Source organism: Chrysemys picta, chromosome 3, assembly GCF_011386835.1.
Source record: "Chrysemys picta bellii isolate R12L10 chromosome 3, ASM1138683v2, whole genome shotgun sequence".
Taxonomy (NCBI): domain Eukaryota; kingdom Metazoa; phylum Chordata; order Testudines; family Emydidae; genus Chrysemys; species Chrysemys picta.
Genome location: NC_088793.1, coordinates 201,952,116 through 201,968,115, shown reverse-complemented (window position 1 = coordinate 201,968,115; position 16,000 = coordinate 201,952,116). Strand labels below are relative to the sequence as shown.

At 43.7% G+C, this 16,000-nt stretch overlaps 1 protein-coding gene and 1 long non-coding RNA gene across 4 annotated transcripts in view; both read left to right on the top strand.

The window, feature by feature from the left end:
• CHGB (chromogranin B) overlaps positions 1-16,000 on the top strand; it is a 116,781-nt gene that overhangs the window by 41,104 nt on the left and 59,677 nt on the right. The window lies entirely within an intron of this gene.
• LOC122173074 (uncharacterized) lies at positions 682-11,115 on the top strand. Its single transcript, XR_006173603.2, has 2 exons — positions 682-818; positions 9,527-11,115. It is a non-coding gene; the product is annotated as an uncharacterized LOC122173074 (long non-coding RNA).

Here is a 16,000-nt window from a genome sequence, read left to right as displayed (position 1 = left end):
AAGCCCAGCCAGGAGGGGTGACAGGGCCAGGCGCTGTGTCCCAGGCCTGTACCAGCCACGCTGCCACCGTGACAGGGAGCACGACTCTGCCCCCACCTCAAGTATGAGGCCACAGGTACCCGCTCCAGCACAATCCCAAATACCCTGTCCCAATACACACTCATCCCTCCAGCTCCCCCCAAACACCCTGTCCCAGTACACATACACCCCTCCAGCATCCCCCAAATGCCCCCTAAAAACCCCTCCCATACCACTCAAATACCCCCTCCAGCTCTCCTCCCACAGCAGTGTCCTCTATTTGAGAACTTGAAATCTGGTAACCCTAGGGATGGGCAAATTGGAGAAGGTTTCTAAACTATGGAATCCCTTCTGAACCTTTACACCATTTTGAAGCTCTCCCAGACATTTGACTGACCCACCCATCTTTCTCCCCATGGCCGGCGTTTGACTTCTTTCCTCCACTACACCGGCAGCTACCCAGCTTGTTCCACACCTCCCACTTTGCTCCTGCAATAGGGAAACGCTAGTGCTGTTTTTTGTTTTTCCTGTGGGAGGCTGGATGTTTAGGGACATTGGAACAGGAGATTTTGTTTCCTGTTCACCAAAACTGGCGCTTCTCCGTTTAGCTTTGGTGGAACCAACGTGTATCCCTTTGCTTCACTCTCTTTGTGGTATTAACAGTGTCAGAGAGCTTATCCACCAGCAGCTGAAGCAACAGCAGATGTGGCCAGTGGACTTGGCAGAATCTGGTCACTTTCCGGTAGAGAGAAACATGAGCTACAATGCTTGGATCTGGATCTTCATTTCCCCAAAGTTTGGTTAGTTCCAAGATTTTGATTAAACCCATTTTAGTGACCGGGGTCAGCCGCAAGATTCAGAACCAGCTCTAAACTCCCTCAGGAGTAGAAGGGTTGTCCAACAAGAGGAAGGATGGCCCAGTGGTCAGACTTTGGGCAAATCACTTAGTTTCTCTATGCCTCAGTTTCTTATCTGTAAAATGGGGATAATGGCACTGTCCTATCACACAAGGTTGTTGTGAGGACAAATACATTAAAGACTGTCCGGTGCTTAGATACTACAGTCATGGGGGCCAAATAAGTACCATAGGCTAGAAAGTTCTGGGTAGCTGAGATCTGGAGATTTAGTTGGGGACCATCTTTACTTTAGGACAGTTTCATCCCAGCATTCAATGTTGAATGTGCCTGCCAGACCATACATATATGCATATTCTGATGCTCCAAGTGCACCTTCCCATAACATTGGCATGCCCATGATCCAAGTGACAGTAGGATTAGCAACAAAAAAAGAAAGGAAGCAACTGACTAAGGATCTTTCTCACCTCTCTGTTTACTCAGTGAACCCTGGGTTACAGTTCTGGACCTCTAGGCTCGTGTTCTGTGCTAGCTGTCATATTAGCACTAGTGAATTAGGGGAGGGCCACCAAGAGTTTGAACCAGCCTCTATGAAGAATTAAGTCATTGTATGTAGTGTGCATCCTTAAGAAAAAGCTCTGCAGAATGTAATAGAAAGTGAAAACTGTTCTGTAGGACCCTGTAGAATTTAATAGCTACATCCCTGCTGTTCTATAGATTGGCTTAAATAACCTATAGAAGGATATTCTCTCTCTCGCTCTCTCTCTCTCTCGTAGTCTTGTGGAGTGATATCTATAGAACACTGTTGGTTTCATCCGTAAGTTCTTTTTATAGGACTTTTCCGTAGAAGGGCTTTGCTGGTTTTGGGCAATGGCTGCAGGAACGTCAGTGCTCTGTTTAATGTTCAGTGTGAATATTCCCAAAAGCGCAATGCAGGATTTGAAAAATGTCAGTGCCACAAATGTGCCTCAGTGCTCTTGGTTACAGGCAAAAAATTAAACAAGAGAAGCGAGCAGTACAATAAACCATCCTTAGTACAACGGCATTATCGTCATAACGAAAGCACTTTGGGGAAATGGAAGAAATATAGTAGGTGGCTTTTAATCTGCAGAGCACGTGCAGTCAAAGTAGAGGGTGGAAGTAACCTTTGATCACTCAGACTCAGATTTTGCCATCCTTACTCAGGGTAAGCAGTACCTTGCTTGTGAATAATCCCATTAAAATCAATGGGTTTACTCAGCCCCACTCCTGCTGAAGTCCCAAGCCCCGGCAAGTGCACCCTGTGGGGCTGAAGCCTGAAACCGCTCTCCCCGCTAGGCAGAAGCCCCTACCCCATCACTCTGCTGCAAGGCAGAAGTCTTGAGCTCCCCCCCCCCCCGTCCCGCCCCATCTGGTAGGTTCAGAATGTGGGTGTGGGGTCATGGGAGGCTCAGTGAACCGCACTTTAACTGTAAAAAGTCGGCATGTAGTTCACGAGCCATGGTTTGCGCACCCCTGATTTAGATTGAGAGCTCTTTGGAGCTGGGACAGTCTCTGACTATGTGTGCCCAACCCTAGCACAATGGGTCCCCAATCTCAGTTGGGACATCTAGGCACTACAGTAAATGACCGTAAGAAATTGCTGTCTCTCTCTTGTCTTGGAAAGTTGGTGTGTGGCTGTTGCCTTCTCCTATTAAGCATTTTATAAAGCGTGTGGAGTCACAATCTTATAGCAATATTCTGCCCAGATCTGAAACTCTGTAGGTAATTTCCTAGAGAAAATGACTGAAACACCACAAAAACTATGAAAGATTATTTTATGCAAATATGTGCTAGCTCCCCTCCCTGTAAACACCTCTTTGATATGATTCCCTTCATATTGCTCAGTAATCTGTTCATCTCAATTTTCCTAATCTTTAATATTTTCACAAAAGTTTTTAGAAAGGAAATTAAACTCCTGTTTTCAGATAGGGAGCTTTGATTAGGCTCAGCGGCATACTCTATACAGCAGGCAGCAAACAACACTGATATCGGGGTAATTAGGTTGAGTATCCTGAGCAGTTCTCAAGACCTAAACCCTAGAGGGGGAAAAAAATTAATGTGCCAGTGGTCTTCATAAAACGAAGGCAGATTAAATCGGGAGTACTGTCACAGCATTGCTTTTACGGGTACATCTGCTGCAGACTAATTACCTCTCTTCTGCCCATTAAGTTAATCAGTGTTTTTGGTTTGTGTCTGCAATAAAAACAATTAAAAGCTCAACACTCCTATTTTTATTTTTTTGATAAATTTACAGGTGCTCTGCTTTTGAGGGTAATTTAATTTAGTTTGATGTGTATCATAGTCCAAAGTGTTCTTGTTAGACAACATGCTCTCTCTAATATAATTTACTTGTATCTAGAATGTAATTTTCTTTTCAATCACCTTCTTTCTGTTCCTTGGGCTGTTTTTGTGAAGAGTACAATAGCTTTTTCTTTTTTTAAAGAAACAAACAACTTTGTATAAGTGATTTTAAAGCAAACAAAGAATTGCCATTGGCCCTGATTCAGCAAACCAGTAAAACACATGCTAAAATCTAAGCATGCATTTAAGTCCTGTCGACTTCAGTGTTTTGTTGAATAGAGAAGGACTTAAACATGTTCTCGAGTGCTTTGCTGTCTATTATAAAAGTAATTGGGGAGAGAAATGCAATAGATTGGAGCAAAGTCTGTCATGAAGCCTCAAACCAGGTATAAAATATGCCCACATGTATATGTTGTGGTCAACCAGGGCAGATGTAAATTGGGATTTTGCTGTGTCGAATAGGGTAAAAGACAAGCATGCTCGTGCGTGTAGGGATTGGGCACTTCATAGTGACCGACAAGGTAGAGGTGGGATTTTCAAAGGCGCCTAAGGGAGCTAGGGATCCAAATATCAGTGAAATGCAGGGAGAGGGAAACTCCTATCTCCTGGTAGCCCCTTTGAAAAGCCTGGTCTGTGCTCCTAAATCACCTGGGCACGTTTGACAATCCTTTTGTGGGTTTCCTTCAGTGTGTCATGTAGATGGATGCAGTCATATAACTCACACATTAACATCTGATGTTACAGACTAGCGAGGCTGCTCACAGTGTGGGCCAGGTGCCTAACTCCCTGAGGCCCCTTTGAAAACATGAGCCTAATATACAGCAGTTGGGCAGTTCGGTCACAGGACCAGACACAGCCTGAGATTCTGCCGTTGGAAACCCAGGTGCAGGCCACTGGCGGTGAGGAGAGGTTGTGGGCCAGTTCAGACCAGGTGAGTGAATGGTGCTGGCCCAGAACAGCAGAGGGGTGGGGAATGTGTTGATATTAGTGCAGCCTCTGCAGAAATGTCTCCTACAGAGTCATGGTGAAGGAAACACCAGGAAGGGGGAAATTTTATATCCTAGCCCGTGTGCTGTGTTAGGAGCGGGTCAGTACACCCCCTGCTACCACGCTGTCACAATAGGATTGAAAACCCTTTTCACAAAGCAGGGGAGGATGTGAAATGGGATCTGGAGCAGCAGGAAACAGCGGCAGCAGCCCAACCTGTAGTTTAACCAGCCTTTCTGCCATTTATGGTGGAGAAGGAGCAGCACCAGCATTCTGCACCGTGCATAGGCCCACTAGTTACAGCCACATATCCTTTCCTGGGCACTGCAGGTAGGAGTGGCCATAGAAACCCACAAACGTATCTGGCCAGATCCTCAACTGGTGTAAATCCTCCTAGCTCTGTAGATTTATACCAGCGGAGGATCTGGTCCATCACCTCTACCTCTAAATACATATGGTGAAGCTGGGCGGTTGGCTCTGCAGGCACCCCTCCCACTGAAAGTCATGTGCACCCATCTTAAGGATAGACTTGGCGTTGCTTACCTAGGAATGGTGAGTGTCATGTTTTGAAGCTATTTTGTTAATTAAATCAAGTTCCTAGTCTTCTGTAACCATAAGGCCCCACGTTTCAGTGAATAACGAAGCTGTGTTCAGAAGCTCCATATCTGGGAGACAGACATTCCACATTATAATAGCTTTTGCCTTTCGTCTTGTCTACTTAATTGGCTCCCAGAGTGCTAAAAAAAAGTAACTGCATTTCATCTTGATGGTTTGATCTAAATGAGCTTTTCATTCCCATTTCAACTTACAGCAATTCTGAAAAAAAAAAAAATCTCTTCACAGGTCATTAATTACTCCCACCAACACATCTTCTTAAGTAAGCAGAGAAGTATCCACATATGCTTCCCCATCTTCCTGTTCAAAAAAATTAGTCCATAAAAGCCTGCATTCAACTCGCAAGAGACTGGAGTAGATCCGATGGGTTGCAAGTGCAGAGAGGAAAGGAACTGTAAGCTATACCACTCTGTTAAGAGGAACTTGCTGCCCCTTAAAAAAAAAAAAAAAACCTAGTGGCTGGCTCCCGCTTTTCAAAGGGTCCCTACTTGCCCAGCTAAGCCAGGATGCCTCCTGCAGAAAGCCTTGGCTCTTTGGTTGGCCAGGCCAGAGACATCAGCTCAGCCTGTTGCTGGCAGAGAACAGAATTCCTCCAACTCAATCCAAGGTTGTAGAAACTTCCTTTTGATGCATTTACATTGTGGCCACTAATCGGTCCTAAACAGGGGGCTACTCTCCTAGGCACAGCACCTGTTTGACTACACGTTTCCCTCTGTAAACGGGTGCTAGCTGTTTATATAGCTTTGTTATATTTTCTCTATTTTTTGTCTGTACGGTGACTTTCATTCCTTAGGCTAGGTCTACACGATGGACCTTAGAGCGGCACAGCTGTACCACTACAGCTGTGCTGTTGTAAGGTCTTCTGTGTAGCCGCTCTTTGCTGGCAAGAGAGAGTTGTCCACACTGGCGCTTTTGCCAATGAAACGTATGTCGGTCGGGAAGGGGGTGTTTTGTTGGTCAGGGTGTGAAAAAAGTTTTACTGACAAAAGTGGTAGTGTAGACAAAGCCTTAGTTCTCTTCTTATATTCTCGGGAAAGGGGGAGGCTAAAATTTCAGAAGAGGCACGTTCCCATTTAGTTACCGAGTGAGAACAATGGAAGTTGCTGGATGCTAAGCAAGAGCTACCCACTTTACTTAGATGCTTTAAATAAGAGCTAAGCACATTTCTGAAAATCTGCCCTGTAATCGACACTTACAGGCTTTCCTCACAGTTTACTCCATGGCTATCTACGGAAATAGTGAATGTTAGAGGTAATTGAAGTGAATTGTCCAATTAGCTCATAGGTTAATAGATTCATATAAAGGGTCAAATCCTTAGCTGGAGTAAGTTGGTACAGCACAGTGGTTTTCAACCTGTGGTCCATGGACCACAGACTATGTCAGATCCCAGAAAAGGCATTCTTTTTTTGATTTTTTTTCTGATCAATCAAAAGTATGTGAATACCATCTACTGGTCAAAATTGGGAAGTGTTGTCATTACCATAGATGCCCACAGTTTAGCGCGTTCTCACGCTGCATCAAAGGCGGGCTGAGCACGTGCAACATTTATATTTGAATTCTGTTCAGTCAATTTTCAGTCTAAGACTTCCACAGACCAAAATTCCAATTGCATTTCCAAAGAGGGCCGCACTTGCATTTGAAATTTTTTAGGGGTCCGCCAATGAAAAAAGTTTTAAAACCACTGCTGTAACACCTCTGGTTTAAAATGTTCACTAAACAATTTCTGAATAAATCAGATGTGTTAAAAAAATAAAATGCAAAAGGTGAAATCCTGGCTCCACGGAAGTCCCTGACAAAAGTCCTGTTTACTTAAGTGGGATCAGAATTTCACCCAAAGTCGTCTTCATGGATAGTCAAACAGAGAATTCTTCCTGTAAGTTGTTTGCTATGATTAGTGCATCTGACTCTGCTCATGGCTGATTGTGTTTAAAAATGCAGGGCTAAGGAGATCGGTAACGATGCTATCTGTAACACCTAGCATAACAGATTGGTAGGGACCAAAAGCTGTTACTGTTCGTGCTTGGTGAAATAAGTTGGATCTCAGTTCAAGTCATACAGCACAAGTGTCTACATCAGACAAACCACCCCGGCAACTTTCATATGTATTGGCACCTAGCTGAGAGTCCAAGGACTGAATGGGCAAGGAGACTAAACTCATCTCTTACCCAAGAAGTGGTCTCTTCAGGCCAAGGGTGAGGCATTGCTGCTGCCCACGTCAGAACCACTCTTAGGAGGCCCCATGTTTTCCCCTCTTGCTGAGACACTGTAGAGTATCATGGAGTCCCAGGGCCAAAGTGCATCATTGGAGATGTAGTGCAGCTCAGGAGATGGGCCCATATAGGAGAACAAAGGGCTGAAGGCCCCAAACTACAACTTCTGTGAGGCACGTGGCTGTACAGATGCTCCTTGATCTACACAAAAGTGTTTCGTTCCGGAATGCCTTGCGTAAGTCGGGAACGTATACCCGACAATTATGCCAAAAAAAAAAAAAAAAAAGCTTACGGAACTTTTTCCGTAAGTGCGGATTTCCATAAGGCAGGTTTGCATCTATATTTACAAAATAAAACAGTTGGTTTGGGGGTATTTGTTTTTTCAATTAAGAGTCAGAATTTTCTGCAGAAAGCAGACAGTTTTCATGAAAAGATTTCATTTAATTTAAGTGGACATCCAATTTTACATTTAAAGAGTATCTGTGGCAAATGTCAGTCCTAAACATGAGTAAAAATAAGAAAAATTATAGCTGTTCCTAAGCCTCCAGGGTATGAGTATGATCTGTAAATTTGTCCATCACTCTGCTCCAATAATTTTTCTACTCATTACTTACCTTAATGTAATACTGCACCAGAGCTTATTGGAACCAAATGCTTGTTAAAAATGCATTGAAGTAAGCAAACCAAAAATGACAAGGAGTTTACAAAGTGACAAACATCCCCCAGATAGTAAACTTTTATATCTAGCTGGCTTTTCATTGTCCTATACGAAAGATGGATTTTTCTCTCTCGTTTTTTCGGAAGTTTCCTTGACAACTGTTTAATAATATTTGAGCCTTCACTTTCCTTAGTAACAAGGTGTTCCCTTCATTGGCTGGAACAAAGGCAGATAGCTATCTCTGTTATATACAGAGGGCCTCCAGTTCTTGTGTATGGGTGTTATTTCATTTCTTGATCAACCGCTGTGATTAAGAGGAAAGCATGACACGATTTTTCTCTTGGCACACAGATAAAAAGCAAGCCAAAAAAGTGATTCCTACCCTTCCATGACTTTGGGGAGTTTAAAAAAGATTAAAAGATGACAAGTCGCTCATTTGAAAGTTTAATCTTTCTAAGGCCCCTGTTATCATTGTATCTGAACCCCTCATAATCTCATGTGTTTATCCTCTCAACACCCCTGTAAGGCACTGAAGTGTAGCTATCCCCATTTTACAGGTAGGGACCTGAGGCAGGCAGGCAGACTAAGTGACTTGCTCAAGGTCATGCAGGAAGTCTGTGGTGGAGCAGGGAATTTAATCTAGGTGTCCTGAGTCTCAGCCCCAACCACTGGGCCATCCTTCCTCTTCTTAATACCCGCTAGAGTTTTGTTTCCACACAAGAGAGTGCCTCTCGCTGATTTTGTTCTGCTCCTGGGACATCACCTAGCACCACTGTGTGCAGATATAAAAGATATCATAAAGCTGGATCACCAGCTTGCCTACATGCCCACACAGGTATATAAGGAAGAGTGAATCCCCAGATTCTCACACACACCCCAGTAGGGCCTCACTGAACCTTGGGTCTGCTACTGTGTCCTGTCTCCAAAACAAGTGGGCGGAGGGTGGGGGAGGAAGGGAGCAGAGCCACATGTCCATCCCCAATGCACTAGCCAGTTATTAAGAGCAGGGAAAATGTTTTGTACCAGCTCTGGTTGAGGTTGGAGATGTACTATGCTAGGGAACCCTAAACCGTAGCAGCAACCCAAAAAACTGTCTGGATGTTCTCGATCAGCCTACATTCTTAGGGAAGTGTTGTCAGGCAGGTGGAGACTGCTTCTCTGCCTGCAGATGCAATTAGTGGCCACTGACGGATTTGCATGCTCAGACGTGGACACTCAATTGGGTAGTGTTAGACGTGTAACTTCTATGCATCTACAGTTCGGAAGGGTAGACTCACCTCTGGCACACCCCTTTTGTGGCTGGTCATGGTGTAGCAAGCTCTCCTTCTCTAGTGCCCCCCTGCCAATAGCCTACCAACAGCTACCTCTTCTCCTTACTCGGCCCTCTGGCCAGCTCACTTTGAAGTCTCTCTCCTTCCAGAGAGACACTGGATCCTCAGCTCTGATCTACCCCCAAGGGTAGGTTGGCCTTCTCAGGCCCACTCCAAGAGTCTCCTTCATCCCTGCTGCTCTCTCCCATCAGGGCCAGGCCCAAATCATAAGCTTCTTGCTGAAGCTCCCCTGCTCTTTACTCAAGAGAGGCACTGCAGTGTTTCTCTACTTCAGGCTCCTTCTAATCTGGGCTTCCTTTCCTTATAGTCGTTACCCAGTTCCTTCCCCAGCTGGGCTTCACCTTTAATTAAGCCTGATGTGCCCTCCAGGTAGAGCCAGGGGCATAATTAGCCTCTTTCGTTGCCTGTGTGGGGTACACACCCCATTGCCCACTGGCACAGAAATGCGAGGGTCAACATTGAGATGAATGAACTCTTTACACATCATAAAGCAAGCAAAAGAGGTCACAAATCCATTTGTCTCCTTTACAGGTCACCGCTGAGCGACTTCCTCAAGGTCACACAGCTAGCTGGTATTAAGAATCCCTTGCTGAATTTTATGCTTTATTTTGGTACTTCAGAGTGAACTTTCCCTCTTTGGCTTCTCGTATTTCATTGGAAAAAATCTCTAGGCGCTCGGTACTTGTCTTGTGACAATTCTGACTTCAGAACAACATGACATGCCTCGTTCTTCTGGACCAAATGTCACAGAAATCTCATTTGTGCAGCGATCTGCAGCTTTTGTCATCTGAGATTGATACGGAAGTACACGGAACAAGAATACAAACCTGAATAACTGATCGCTAGCACATGGTGTGGCTGCTTATCACATTCAGTAGATGCCTCCAGGAAGAACTGTCAGCTTCTATTGGAATATTGGAAAGTGGGCAAATTTTGGTGCATGTCTGGAATCTGAGATGCCTAGTAAAATGTGTTGGTGGCTGCTTTATATTTTAAGTATCTTTGAGTACATAGGAAGTGCCAGACAGGATCAGATGCAAGGACCATCTTGTCCAGTGTTCTGTCTCTGATAGTGGCCAGCCTCAGATGCTGCAGAGGAAGGTGTAAGAACCCTCATCAGGTAGATATGGGATAATCTGACCCCCACATTGGGATTCATAATGATCGACTAGTTAGAGATTGGCTTAAACCCTGAAGCATGAGGTTTCATATCCCTTTCACAACTATTATCACACTGGATATTTTTGCTGTCCTTATAAGTGTCCAATCCCTTTATGAATCTTGCTGAGCTCCTGGCTTCAATGACTTCCTGTGGCAGTGAGTTCCACAGTCTAATTCCGTGTTTTGTGAAAATGATTTAAAAACAATACTGCTTTGAGTTTGCCAACTTTTAATTTCATTGACTGACTCTTTGCTTTTGTATCACGGGAGCGCAAACTGACTTGGCGAAAGAGCAGAGAAAAGGACACCCCTCCTTTTCTTCCGTCTTCCCTGCTACATGTCTGCTGCATGTCTTTTTAACTTGAATATCAAGAAAGTCTTTCAACTATTTTTTTGGGGGGGTGGGGGAGTCAGAGGACACCATCAATGACTTGGAGATGTCCCTGCGAACTTTCTCATCTCTTAGCTGAAGGGGTGGGCAGGCTGAATATTTATTTTTTCTCCCAACTGCTTAAATTAAATAGGTATTAACCAAATTCAGAGTTTTTAAAGAGTCAGAATAAAAATTCCTTTTCCTTTCAGTTAACTGGGGTTCAGGGGCAAGGTTTCTTTTATGTCAAAACCCTGCTAGTTCATCAACTGCCTGTGGAGTCTGCTGGGAAAACGAGACTAGGCAAGACCTGAATTTCTAATTGTAAAAACAAGCAGAAAAAAATACTTTAAAAACCTTAAATCTCTTCAGCCTTTTTTATGCAACATAGCTAAGCAAAAGGGCTTCTTTATGCATCATAAAAGACACACACAAATTTTACTTTACAGGCCACCTTTACATTTATGCAATAAAAGCCGGGAACCCAGCTTTTATTCTAAACTGTCTGGAGCTCAGCTTTTATTTTTATTATAAAATACAGGTAGCTTGAAGTCTAAGAGGATCTAGCTATAAACTTCACCGTCTTTCCCCCCCAAAAAAAAAAAAAAAAAAAAGTATGGGTGTGTTGGAAATTTCTATATGAGAAAGCAAACTTTAAAGCCCTTTACCAAAAAAGATAAAAAAAATTCCAAAGGTTAATTAAATCTTTTTTAAAGAAAGTCTACAAGAGGAAAAAATCAAACTTGGTCAGTCCTGAGATGTGTGAGCTCCCCAGTGAAATACCAGAGGTGGTTCTTGTTTGTATCACAGTAGCAGCAAAAGGCCTCAACCTAGGCTGAAGTGTTGTGAAGAGCTACAAGCTACTTTGCTGAAAAGTTCATGCACGTTTGGGAAGGCGTCCCAAACTGCATCGGTCCACTCCCCCACCGCATCCACCAAACAGCCCACCTTCCTTCCTGGAGTTCAGCACGTTCCTTAGTTGACACTGCCCAACAACCTCTGACTCCACCCCATGGCTTTCCTGGATGGGTGAAAGACAGTCACGAGAAACTGTTGCCGCTCATGATCAAGATAACTAATGCCTTATCAGGGAAGGAATCTTCACTTTCTCCTTCAAGCAGTGTGACTGACAGTGAAGAAACACACCTTGGATACATTGGTTCTAGCCTGGATATGCTGGTTTTAGCCAATTACTGCCCATGTCAAGCCTCCTATTCTGGAGAAAGCCCTGAGTGAAGCTAGCTAAATGCCAGCTACAAGTTCAGCTACACCTCTACCTTGATATAACGCTATCCTCGGGAGCCAAAAAAATTGTACCGCGTTATAGGTGAAACCACGTTATATCGAACTTGCTTTGATCTGCTGGAGTGCGCAGCCCCACCCCCCTGGAGCACTGCTTTACCACGTTATATCTGAATTCGTGTTATATCGGGTCGCGTTATCAGGGTAGAGGTGTAATTGAAGCCAATATTCTAGACCCGGCACAGTCTAAACTCACACCAACCCACAGAACTGAAACTGCCTTAGTGGTACTGATGGATGATCTCTTCCTCTCAGCGCAGTAGGACAGACATGCATTCTCACCCTACTGGACCTTTCCGCAGCATTTGACGCTACTGACCATGGGATACTGCTGTCTCGCCAGAGGGAAGTGGCTGGGATTAAGGGTAATGCACTAACATGGTTTGGGTACATCCTCCCAGGAAGGAATCAGTGCACCTCCACCACTAGGCCCCTCATTTGTGAAGTCCCACCAGGGTCAATTATCTCTGGCCCTGTTCAATATATACTCACAGCCCAGTAGGTGAACTGGTCAGACAATATGGACTCAACTGCCAGCAATATGCAGATGACACACAACTCTGTCTAGTATCAGAGGGGTAGATGACACACAACTCTATCTATCCTTCACCACCTACCACCACCAATATGACCTAGATTCTGCCTTCTTCTACACCCCAGGCAATCCCACTGGCTCTGAGACCGGATAGAATTTTGTCCCTGGTTTCCAAGATTGGCAGCTTACCTTTCTAGCTACATTCCCACCTGCAATTTCAATTGGTTTTGATGGTGGTTCTTCAGTGGTTGAAATTATTCCTGCATATATTTGGGCAAATTCTGGCCCCATGGAAGTCAGTGGGAGTTTTGCCATCAACTTCGATGCAAAACAAGATTCAGCCAATAGTTCATGAAGTGTTCTGTAATTCTTGCGGATGAAAGGCCCTTCATAAACGTAAGTGTGAGTGTTTCCATCTATATGGGATGGGTGTATTAAATGGAATTTTAGTAAATGGCAATTTAAGAAAAATTGAATAAACTGTCACCTAAAATCAATAAAATGATCTAATGGTAAACTTAAGGGTAGCATTGTGAAATTCTTCCTGGATTATGGCTGTTCATGAATGAAAGTGCATCAGGATATATAGTTGTGGCTAATAAGAGTTTGGTTTTATAGAAAACTTTGCCCAGCACATATTTTTGTGACACTACCCCTGGTTGTCACTGAGAACATTTCCCTGACCTCTTAATAACAGTATCAATTTTCACTCAGACTCCAGATAATTAGCTGAAGCAGTCTTATCAGGAGTAAATTATTGGGACAGTTATTACTTTCATCAGCATTTTATAGATGGAAGTGATTGGAGCTCACAGTTATTGATACTATATATCTAAATATGAAAGAAATAGTTATAGACAGTTTTAAGAGTTTTTTTAAATTACCTCATCTGCTGGCTAATAAGATACCAGGCCACAATACCGTTAATCTACAGTGAATGCTTGAAGCTGGCAATTTGAATTTAATTATTTTTGTTTCAGACAAAGCCTATTTTTGATAATAGAATCCCTGTCTGATACATGGTAGCTTTTAATAATTACTGGATTAAGAATGTGATTAAAAGAAGCTTTCATAATTTTATTTTTATTGGCTGCAAATGCACAAACTGTATAGTGCACCATTTTTAATCTTTTTAAATGTTTTAAAATATCAAAATTAAAATACAAACAACCGCCTTCAAGCTGTGAATATAATGTACAGGATCAATACAACTAAAAATAAACTAGGAACATCACTGGGAACACTCACTTCTAAGTTTCCTCTGTATTTAAAGCAGTTATTTTAAGTGGTTCCTATACCATGTCTGTCACTGTAGTACGTGATTGGGTACATGCCAATTCCAGGTTTTTAATTTTGGAAATAATTGGAAAAAGACTGTCATTTAAACATCAATTACCACCACTCCAGCATGTCTCCATCTTCACATACCATGATGGTTACGTGCATTAGAGACAGATTCTTGTGACCAAATGGGTATAAACGTGCTGGAGTTCAGAAAACCAGGAGGGATCTTAATTTGCAACAGTTTGCATTCTAGCTGTCTTCTTTTGCTATCAATAACATATAAGAACAGCTATACTGGGTCAGACCAAGGGTTCCTCTAGCCCAGTATCCTGTCTTCTGACAGTGGCCAGTGACAGATGCTTCACATAACGTCCCTGCGGCCCGCACCATTTCCCGCAGCTCCCATTGGCCGGGAACAGCGAACTGCAGCCACTGGGAGCTGCGGGCAGCCATGCAAATGTAAACAAACTGTCTGGCGGCCCGCCAGCAGATTACTCTGACGGGCTGTGCGCAGCCCACAGGTTGCCCACCACTGACATAGTGGCATTATGATATTTTCTGTCATATCTATCCCTTTCCTAATGGGTCCTAACATTGTTAGCTTTTTTGACTGCCACTGAACATTGAGCAGATGTTTCAAAGTATTCCCCATGACTCCAAGATCTTTCTGGAGTGAAAACAGCTAATTTAGACCCCATGTGCATTACTTCACATTTAGCAATATTGTATTTCATCTGCCATTTTGTTGCCCAGTCACCCACTTTTGAGAGATTCTTTTGTAACTCTTCACAGTCAGCTTTGAATTTAGCTATCTTGAGTAATTTTGTATCCTGCCAATTTTGCCACCTCACTGTTAATCCCCTTTTCCAGATTATTTATGGATACTTTGAACATCACAGGTCCCAATACAGATCCTTGGGGGACCCTGCTATTTGCCTTTCTCTACTATGGGCACTGACCTTTTTTCCCCCTGTTCTTTGTTTCCTATCTTTTAACCAGTTCCTGATTTATGAGAAGATCTCCCCAATTGTTAATTACCCAAGTTAAAAATGTGTGTCTTATTGCTAGGCTGAATTTGTCAACTTCCATTGCCATTGTTAACTTCCAGCCACTGGATCATGTTATACCTTTGTCTCTTAAACTGAAGATCTTTTATCATCAGATTTCTGTTCCCCATGTGGGAACTTAAAGAGACGGCTGAAGGATGTCTTGTAAGTTAGACTCCAGGAGCTCAATCTGCTTATCACTGTAAGGCAAGTTGTCTAATCCTTTAATCATTTTTTGGCTCTCCTCTGAACCCTCTCCCAATTTATCAACATCCTTCTTGAAATATTCCAGAGTGGTCCCACCTGTGCCAAATATAGAGGTACTAATCTTCCTACTCTGTATCTTCTCATTTATACATCCAAGGATTGCATTAGCCCTCTTGGCCACAGCATCTCACTGGGAGCTCATAGAATCATAGAAGATCAGGGTTGGAAGAGACCTCAGGAGGTCATCTAATCCAACCCTCTGCTCAAAGTAGGACCAACACCTACTAAATTATCCCAGCCAGGGTTTTGTCAAGCCGGGCCTTAAAACCCTCTGAGGATGATTCCACCACCTCCCTAGGTAATCCATTCCAGTGCTTCACCACTCTCCTATTGCAATAGTGTTTCCTAACATCCAACCTCTTCATCTATCTATGAGTCATGTTCACTCCCCTCCATCCTCAAAGTCTTTTTCAGAGTCACTACTTCCCAGGATACAGCTCCTTTACATTCTCTGTTCCTAGATATAGGACTTTACATTTGGCCATATTAAAATTCATTCATGTTTTCTTGTGCCCAGTTTACTATATGACCCTGATCACTCTATCAGTGACCTGTCCTCTTAATTATTTAACCACTCCCCCAGTCTGCATGTCCCGTCATCCCAGACTTCAGCGCCTAACTCAGAGGGGATGAGGGTTAGTACACGCTGCTCTGGTTGGCATCTCCCAGGGGCTAGTGTCCTGACTCTGCGTATGAGAGTCTAAGGGTAGGTCTACACTTACCCGGTAGTTCGGCGGCGAGCGATTGAACTTCTGGGTTCAACTTATCGCGTCTTGTCTGGACGCGATAAATTGAACCCGAAAGTGCTCGCTGTCGACTGCGGTACTCCAGCTAGACGAGAGGAGTACCGCGGAGTCGACGGGGGAGCCTGCCTGCTGCGTGTGGACCGAGGTAAGTTCGAACTAAGGTACTTCGAACTTCAGCTACGTTATTCATGTAGCTGAAGTTGCGTACCTTAGTTCGAATTAGGGGGTTAGTGTAGACCTGGCCTAAGGTGCCTCTCTCCCCATTCATTGTATAGGGAGCCTAGGCACCTAACT